Genomic DNA, 8544 nt, shown 5'->3' on the forward strand with positions numbered 1-8544 from the left:
CAGGTGGCAGTCGCGCTCCTCTTAGGAAGGTGCCTAATACAACACTGGGTCCACCCTCTGCTGAGGCCAATGTGCGTGATGTGATCTATTGCTAAGATTTTGTTTTGTTTTGTTTTGTTTTTTGGGGTTTTTTGTTTTGTTTTGTTTTGTTTTCTTGAGTTTTGTTGTTGTTGTTGTTGTTGTTATTGTTGTTGTTGCTGCTGCTGCTGCTGCTTAAAAATGGCCTCAAAATCCACTTAGGAGAGTCTATAGCCACACAAAGGGAACTACACTTGAGTGACAGACTGTATGAGCCACTGCAAGTTTCAGAACAGCCAGATTAAATGTTGTGACCAATTGAGAAACACTGGTGTCTGTTATGAGTTGTACTCAGTGTGACCACAATACCGCCACTGTCTAGAAAACACACTCAAATCCTTAGATTTCAAATAATGCTGGGCCCCATGAAAGGCAGGGATTGACTATCCTACTAGGAAAAATCAAACTTGACATTTTCTAATGGAGGAGACATTTAAGTGGGTCAGCAGCCTTGAAATTACAGGTGGCGTTCGCATTTTTAAACAAATTACTGGAAAGAAGGGGGTTTACAGGTGAAGCATTTCATTTGGAATGCAAATCTATATTTAAAAACAGTCTCTTCGTTTTGTTTGCTCTGATTTAGTAAATTACACATATTTTTTTATACTTCAGTTGCCCGGCAGTTGACAGGTATTTATTTCTACAATATATCCTATTGACCACCTCCTGCTCTGGGCTTCTTGCGATTAGTTTGTTCTACTGGGCTCTGAACGGGGACAGCTGATGGACCCGCATGCCAAGTTCCTTTGGTACAGCCGTCCGCCAGTCACAGAGCTGTCCGACGGCAACCACGGGGCTCCGAGCCCCATGTGCTCGGGGGCCAGGACGGCACGGGGCAAAAGCCACTTTGTAGAGGTGATGGTCTGTTCCAAGGCTCTGAGATGTCTTTATAGAAAAAGAGCTTACTTAGTTACTGGCAAGCCAAATGCCACATCTACAAAGGAAATGCTAAATTTCTGGTAGAATTTAGCACAGTAGAGAAGACCAATCTTTGGGTTGATTAAGTTAGTGGAGGGTGGGAAACAGAAGCTCTTGGGACCTTGAATCTCCGTTTTGAATGTCTCCCACCTCCCACGAAAGGCCCTACAGGAAGTTGGGGTTGTGAGAGCTAATGGGCCTTACATCAGAGATCTTGAAGTTCACCTTTAACCTCCTATTTTTACAGAGGAAGAATGGGGAGGCAGCGACGCCTAACAGGGACATGTCATCCACTGGCAAACTGGGGTCCACAGACCTAGAGCCGGTGGGGGCCCTGAGACAAGCTCAGGGGATACGGCTACCCAGAGACAGGGGTGGGAGCCAGTTCCCATCCTGTCCCCACACTGGTGAGGCTGGAAACTACTGAACACCAGGCAGCAAACTTCCATGTTCATTGGAAGACATTTGGAACTGTCACCTTTAAGGGTTCCTTCACTTCTTGAGACGTGTCCCTTGGCAGTGGAGTGAAGGAAGGGTCCACAGCCACTCCGTCAATTCCTGCACATTCTGCATGCCTCACAGAGCCCAGGCTATGAAAGCCCCACTCTCGTCCCTCCTGGAGCGACCGTGTCAAGTCTGTCCATTTAACCCTCTTGGAACCTCTAAACATGCTCCTCACTCATGGTCAAACTGCACACAAGTGGAGCTAATACCTACTGATGCCACTGAGCTGCCACATAAGGAGAGGCAGCAGGAACCTTCAGCGGTTAGGGGCCACCACTTGAGAGTTCAGGAAGCCCCCTCATGGCTAGTGTACACACCCCAACCGTGGACTTCCTGTCCTGACTTCCCACCCAGCACCCCTGCTCTATTAGCAGCACCAGGATGGCCGCGGAGTGCCCGTGACCTGGCTCTTCTCCCCCTTGCTCCTTGCTGGGCAGCAGGTCTAGCCTGGAGGGGTCTCCAGCATGTTCTGTCCTGGCCTACAAGTCCCATGAAGGCAGTCCATTTAGGACAGGGTCCCCTAGAGCCTCCTCTGCGTTTCCTGGCATGCCCACACATGCCCTTCAGCACCTCCCTCTCTAACGGAGTCCCTTCCAGTCCTCCCCTCTTGCCAGGCTCTGCCCCCAACTAGGCGTGGCATCTGCCTCTCCAAGGCCATGTCTAGACCACAGTTTGCTTTGGATTCCATCATCACCAGGGCCCCTACATCTCCTGACCTCAAACCATCCCCTCTCTCCTGCCTGGTCTGGATGTGATGCTGGTACTCTCCTGGACAATCTTATCAACCTGGAGGAAGAAGATCAGCTGCACAGACCCCTCCATGGACCACTAGCCCAGTGTGGCCACTTCTAGGCAGACCTCACCTCACTGTGGCCATGAACACAGACCAGGGCTCCTGCTCCCATCTCCTTACCCCATGACCCTCTGCTCTAGGCACTGCCCTCCCCCTCCCCAGGAAGGCTGCCCCATTCTGGCTTCAGGAGCTTCCCTTGTTGACCAGAGTTCCCACGACGTTCTCATCGCTGCCCTTGGCCCTGCCTGTTGCTGTGTTGTGCCTCTCTGGCCCAGCTCCAGCTGGGCTTCTGAACCCAAACCCCCAGCCTGGCTGAGCCCTCTCCACAGACCCGGTGAGCACCCTTGCTGGGACAGGGCATCCTTCCTTGCCAGTTCTCCCCTCTGTGACTTTTGTCTTCAATGCATGTTGCTGTTGGCAAAAGTACCCAAATTGGAAATAAGGCAAGGAGAGGTCAGAGTGTCCAGTGCTGTCCATGGCCCACCAACACTACTTCATTATCTAGGATAGAGGTGCCTTGAGCGGACTTTCACTGAGGATTAACACCTGGAACATAGGGAGGACACATGTAACCCTGTGGGTATTCTGTCTGATAGGAGATGATCACTGTAGAAGAGATCACTCCCCAGGCTATGGTTTCTTGGCCCTGTTCTACGACACCCAGTTCTGTGTGTACCATGGAGGTCTCGATGGGCCGCCCTTCCCCAAATGCCTGCAACGTTCAGCCCTGGAGGCTCTGCACCAGCCCCTCCTCAGAGAGCCGAGCTCAGGCTCCTTCCCACAGCTTGGCTCGGGGGTCCGTGGTGCTCCCCCCAGGTGGGCACACCAACCACGTCGTGTCCTCTGACCTGCCACCGACCCTCAGATGCTGTCACGTGGCCTGGCGGGCAGGTCCCAGCTCCCGACACCAGTTCAGGAAACACCCCGCCCTTCCCAGCCCTTACCTGCCACTGGATCAGAACAGAGGAGGTGGTGTGTGGTGTCACCGAGACGAAACTTGGAGGCTCTCCCAGACCTGTAATACAAGAAAGAAGAAAGCGAGGATTACCTGGTTCTGCTTGTACTTGGCTGCCAGTCTGGAGATCTGTTCTCATCTCCTGCAGTCCCCACGTCAGCCCTGTGGATTGTAACCCACGTCATAGAGTTCACAGCATTGAAATTTAGAGATTTTAAGTGGCTTGTCCAGAGTCACAACACTGACATGTGATGCATCTGGGATAGGAATGTAGTTGGTTCCCTGAGGACAGAGGTCCCTGAACACCTGGGACCACTAGGTCATGCCCTGTACACAAACCAAGGGCTCTTCTCACTCTTTCTCAAAATATCCTGCCCCAAGATTTCTGCAGGAGACAGTTGATGCCCGAAAGAGTTTCCTGGGCTGAGAAAAGACCTCAAACCCTGACCTAGCCTCTTGCCTCTAGATTTTAATCCCTGACCCAAAATCCAATGCAGATGCTCCCAAAGTGAAGCCCCTCGGAAGGGCCGGGGGGAGCCCAACTGTGGCCGTCCTCCCCCAGCATCTTTGCACTGTCGGCCTCCTCATGTGGAGCCTTCCTGGTGACCAGCTGACCACCCTCAGTGACCAGCGAGTGGTCTGCTCAGCTCACAGGTTGACTCAGAACCCAGGACATTCCTAAACAACTCTCATATGTCAGCTCTGCCAAGAATTATCTTCCCTTCAACTGACCAACCCTGGCTGAGCAGTTCCTGTCAATTAACTGGGAAAGTGGCCATCTAGGCTGGTGCTCTGATAATTTAATGAATGGAGTCTGGGACCCTCAACGTCTGACTATTGATCTGAGCAGCCATCCGAGCAGCCTGGACTAAGATCTGGCTGACAGTGGACAGGGGCTGCACTGGCTCTGAGTGGTCACCTTCTCTGCTCCTTCCCTCCCCTCCAAAATCCAGGCTCCATGGACTCCTCATCTGTCCCTAGGCCATGCAGTGGCAGGGGACAGAGCCCATATCGTCTTAGAGCAACCCCTCCACACCACCCCAGGACTCTGATAATCCTCCAGGCCCTCCTTCCTCTGTCACTACTGAGTATTTTCCCAAAGAAAACAAAAATACTAAATCAAAAAGATATACGCACCCCCTATGTTCATTGCAGAATTATTTACAATAGCCAAGATATGGAAGCAACTCAAGTGTCCATCAATAGGTGAATAGATGAAGATGGGTTACACACACACACACACACACACACACACACACACACACACTGGAATATTACTCCGGCATAAAAAAAATAATGAAATCTGCCATTTGCAACAACATGGATGGATCTAAAGGGTATTATGCTGATTGAAATAAGTCAGTTAGAGGAAGACAAATGCTATGTGATTTCACTCATATGTGGAATATAAAAAAACAAAAGAAATAAACCAGACTCAAATGCAGAGAACAAACTGGTGATTGCCAAAGGGAGGTGGGTTGGGCATGGGTGAAATAGATGAAGGGGATTAAGAGGTACAAACTTCCAAATATAAAATAAATAAGTCATGGAGATGAAAAGTACAGCATAGGGAATACAGCCAATAATATTTTGGGACGCCTGGGTGGCTCAGTCACTTAAGCATCTGCCTTCGGCTCAGGCCATGATCCCTGTGTCCTGGGACCAAGTCCCGCATCTGGCTCCTTGCTCCACAGGGAGCCTGCTTCTCCCTCTGCCTGCCACCCTCCCTGCTTCTGCTCTCTCTACCTCTCCTTCTTCGACAAATAAATAAAATCTTTAAATAAATAATAATAATATTTTAGTAACACTGTATGGTGACAAATGGTGACTGCACTCGTCATGGTGAACACAGTAACATAGAATTATCAAATCAATATGTTGTGCACCTAAAACTAATATAACATCACGTGTATATCAATTATACTGGATGTATTTCAATTATACTTCATAATAAAAAAAGGAAAAATATACGACGATGAATTATGGTCAGCTCAAAAACATTTGCTAAAAGCAAGATTTCAAATTAATCATTTTCTTGATACTGGAGTAGAAAGAATAAAAACTGGAAGAGACGGTGAGCTGGCGATCTCTCTCGCTAGTAAATTCCAACAGCTGCTCATTAGCTCATCTTTTATGTCTTTAACCCTAGCATCTGAATGTGTTTCTGAATACTTGCATGATCACAGACTGTAGTGTTTATCTGTGATATCCAAGTCCCTACATTTCAGGTAATACATTTCTATTTATAGTTTTTCTCTGCAGAAGCCTCAACAAAAGCAAAAATGACAAATTTTGGGGTGTTGCCAATTAATCAATCAACTAATATTGTGGTTAAATGTACATAACATAATATTTATCATTTTTACCATTCATAAATGTACAATTCAGTGGCATTAAATACATTAATAATGTTGTATAATTACCATTACTGTTATCTATATCCAAAACTTATTCGTCATCTTCCACTAAACCACTCTACCCATTAGACAATAACTCTCCCTTCTCCCCTCTCCCAGTCACTATTCCACTTTCTGTCCCTATGAACTTAACTATTCTGGGTACCTCATGTAAATGGAACCATCTAATACTTGTCCTTCTGTGTCTGGCTCATTTTACTAAGCATAATGTTTTCAAGGTCCATTCATACGATCACATACTTCAAAATTTCATTCCTTTTTGTAGCTGAAAAATATTCCATTATATATATTTCTTTTTTTAAAGTCTAATTTATCTAAGTAATCTCTACACCCAACATGGGTCTTGATCCCACAATGCTGAGATCACGACCCTACTTGAAATCAAGGGTCCAACACCCAACTGATTGAGTCACCCAGACACCCCCATCCTAGTAGTTTTAAAGTCATATATCATTGTGGTTTTGATTTGCACTAACAGGCACCAGTTTTTTTAAAAAATTATATTTATTTTTTAATTCCAATATAATTAACATACAGTGTTACATTAGTTTCATTGTATAATTTAACAATTCAACAATTATTTATTTTTTTTAAAGTAGGCTTCATGCCCAGCATGGAGCCCAATGTGGGGCCCAAACTCATGACCCCAAGATCAAGACCTGACCTGAGACCAAGAGTCAGACACTTAACCAACTGAGCCAGCCAGATGCCCTACAATTCAACAGTTCTGTACATTTCTCAGTGCTTGTCATGATAAGCTTACTCCCCATTACCTATTTCACTTGTTCCCTGCCCTCCCTCCCCTCTGGCAACCATCAGTTTCTTACCTGTACTTAAGAGTTGTTTTTTTGGGGGCGCCTGGGTGGCTCAGTCGTTGAGCATCTGCCTTCGGTTCAGGGCGTGATCTCAGAGTTCTGGGATCGAGCCCCGCATCAGGCTCTTCCGCTGGGAGCCTGCTTCTTTCTCTCCCACTCCCCCTGCTTGTGTTCCCTCTCTCGCTGGCTGTCTCTCTCTCTCTGTTAAAATAAATAAATAAAAAATCTTTGAAAAAAAAAAGAGTTGGATTTTTGGTTGTCTCTTTTTTTTTCTTTGTTCATTTGTTTTGTTTCTTAAGTTCCACATAGGAGTGAAATCATATGGTATGTCTTTCTCTGACTGGCTTATCGCACTTAGCATTATACCCTCTAGTTCTACCTATGTCATTGCAAATGGCAAGATTTCATTCTTTTTTATGACTGGGTAATTTTCTGTTGTATATAAGTACCACATCTTTATTCATCTACTCATGGACAGTAGGACTGCTTCCATAGCTTGGCTACTGTAAATAGTGCCACAATAAACATAAGGGCGTGTATATCTAATTCGGAAAGATACATACACCCCTATGTTGACTGCAGCATTGTGGTACAATAGCCAAGATATGGGAGGCGCCAGTTTTAACTTAGGAAAGAAGTGTTTTATGACTGTGATTTAGGAAAATACTTCAGCGGCCTTTTTGGTTATGAAAGGCAAAGCCCAGAGCATAGCCTGGAATGGAGAACTGGAGACAAAAGAAGCTAAACTGCTCAAATAACAAAATCATCTGAATTTCTGATTTTCACCTGGTGCCTGAAAAACACATGGCGGAGGCCTTGAGATGGGAGCACGATACAAGAGCTGGGAGAATGGCTGTGTGGGGAGGAAGTTGACCCCAGCCTTCTGGCATCAGAAGGCTCATAAGATGGACCATCAGTGCTATCTGGCATTTGGGGTTCTCTGGTTTTCTGTGATATGCTCTAATTCCAAACCCACTCCCTGCCCAAGTCCTTAGTCCATACCATAGCCTAGATAGTTTGTAAATAACAAAAATGCTCGCTCACAGTTCCAGAGGCTGAAAAGTCCAAGATCAAGTCAGCATTGTTAGTGAACCCAAGTTTGGCTGCACGTCACCTGAAAGATCATCATGGAAGAGATGAGTTTCGATTGGAAAGGAATTTGAGCTTTATTCAAGAGACCGGCAACCTTGGGAGAAGGTGGGCTCCTATCCAAAAGCCAACTCTGAGGTTTCCGCCTGGCCCAGGCATTTTTAAAGGGGTTTAGGGTCATTCATCAGCAAAGGAGGTGCAGTGGCCTGCAACATTTCTTCATCATGTGCAGACTCCATGCCAGCTACAAATGTTGCTTCAGTGCTCCGGGGTTGTGCAAGGGGATCTGGTTCTTGTTCCATGATGTGCAGGAGTCCCCTGTTCTTTCTGCAAAGGAGGGCATGCCAAGGGAGGTCAGTAAAGTCATTTGTGTGACCTGAAAGAAAGAAAAACATTTTGGTCAAAAAAAAAATTGCTAGGCTGATCAGAAAACCGAGGTGGCTTCAAACAGACTTGCTGACCTCTGTGGCCTGGGAAAGTTCTGGTTCTTCATTCCTTAAGGTGAGTGGCCTGCAAATCTCAAAGCAAGGCTATTAGTTCTGTTACAGGTCAAGAGCCTTAGGTCAGCAAGTAAGGACTGTGTTCACTTGAAGCAAGTTACCCCTTAAGCCCAGAAGGAGTGCTGTTAGGGCATCATGGTCATTTTCTGGTGAGCTCTGCCTTCCTTGTTCATAACTGGTACCTTCTTACTTTGTCATGGTGGAAGGGACAAGGGAACTCTGTGGGATCTCTCTTTTTTTAATTTAATTTAATTTAATTTATTTTTTTAAAGGTTCTATTTATTTATTTGAGAGAGAGACTGAGAGAGAACATGAGCAGAGCAGAGAGAGAGAGAGAAGCAGACTCCCAGCCAAGCAGGGAGCCCAGTGTGAGGCTCAATCCTAGGATTCTGGGATCATGACCTGAGCTGAAGGCAGACGCCCAACAGGCTGAGCCATCCAGGTGCCCCTGTGGGATCTCTTTTGTAATCCCATT

This window comes from Ursus arctos, unplaced genomic scaffold (genome assembly GCF_023065955.2).
Source record: "Ursus arctos isolate Adak ecotype North America unplaced genomic scaffold, UrsArc2.0 scaffold_3, whole genome shotgun sequence".
NCBI lineage: Eukaryota > Metazoa > Chordata > Mammalia > Carnivora > Ursidae > Ursus > Ursus arctos.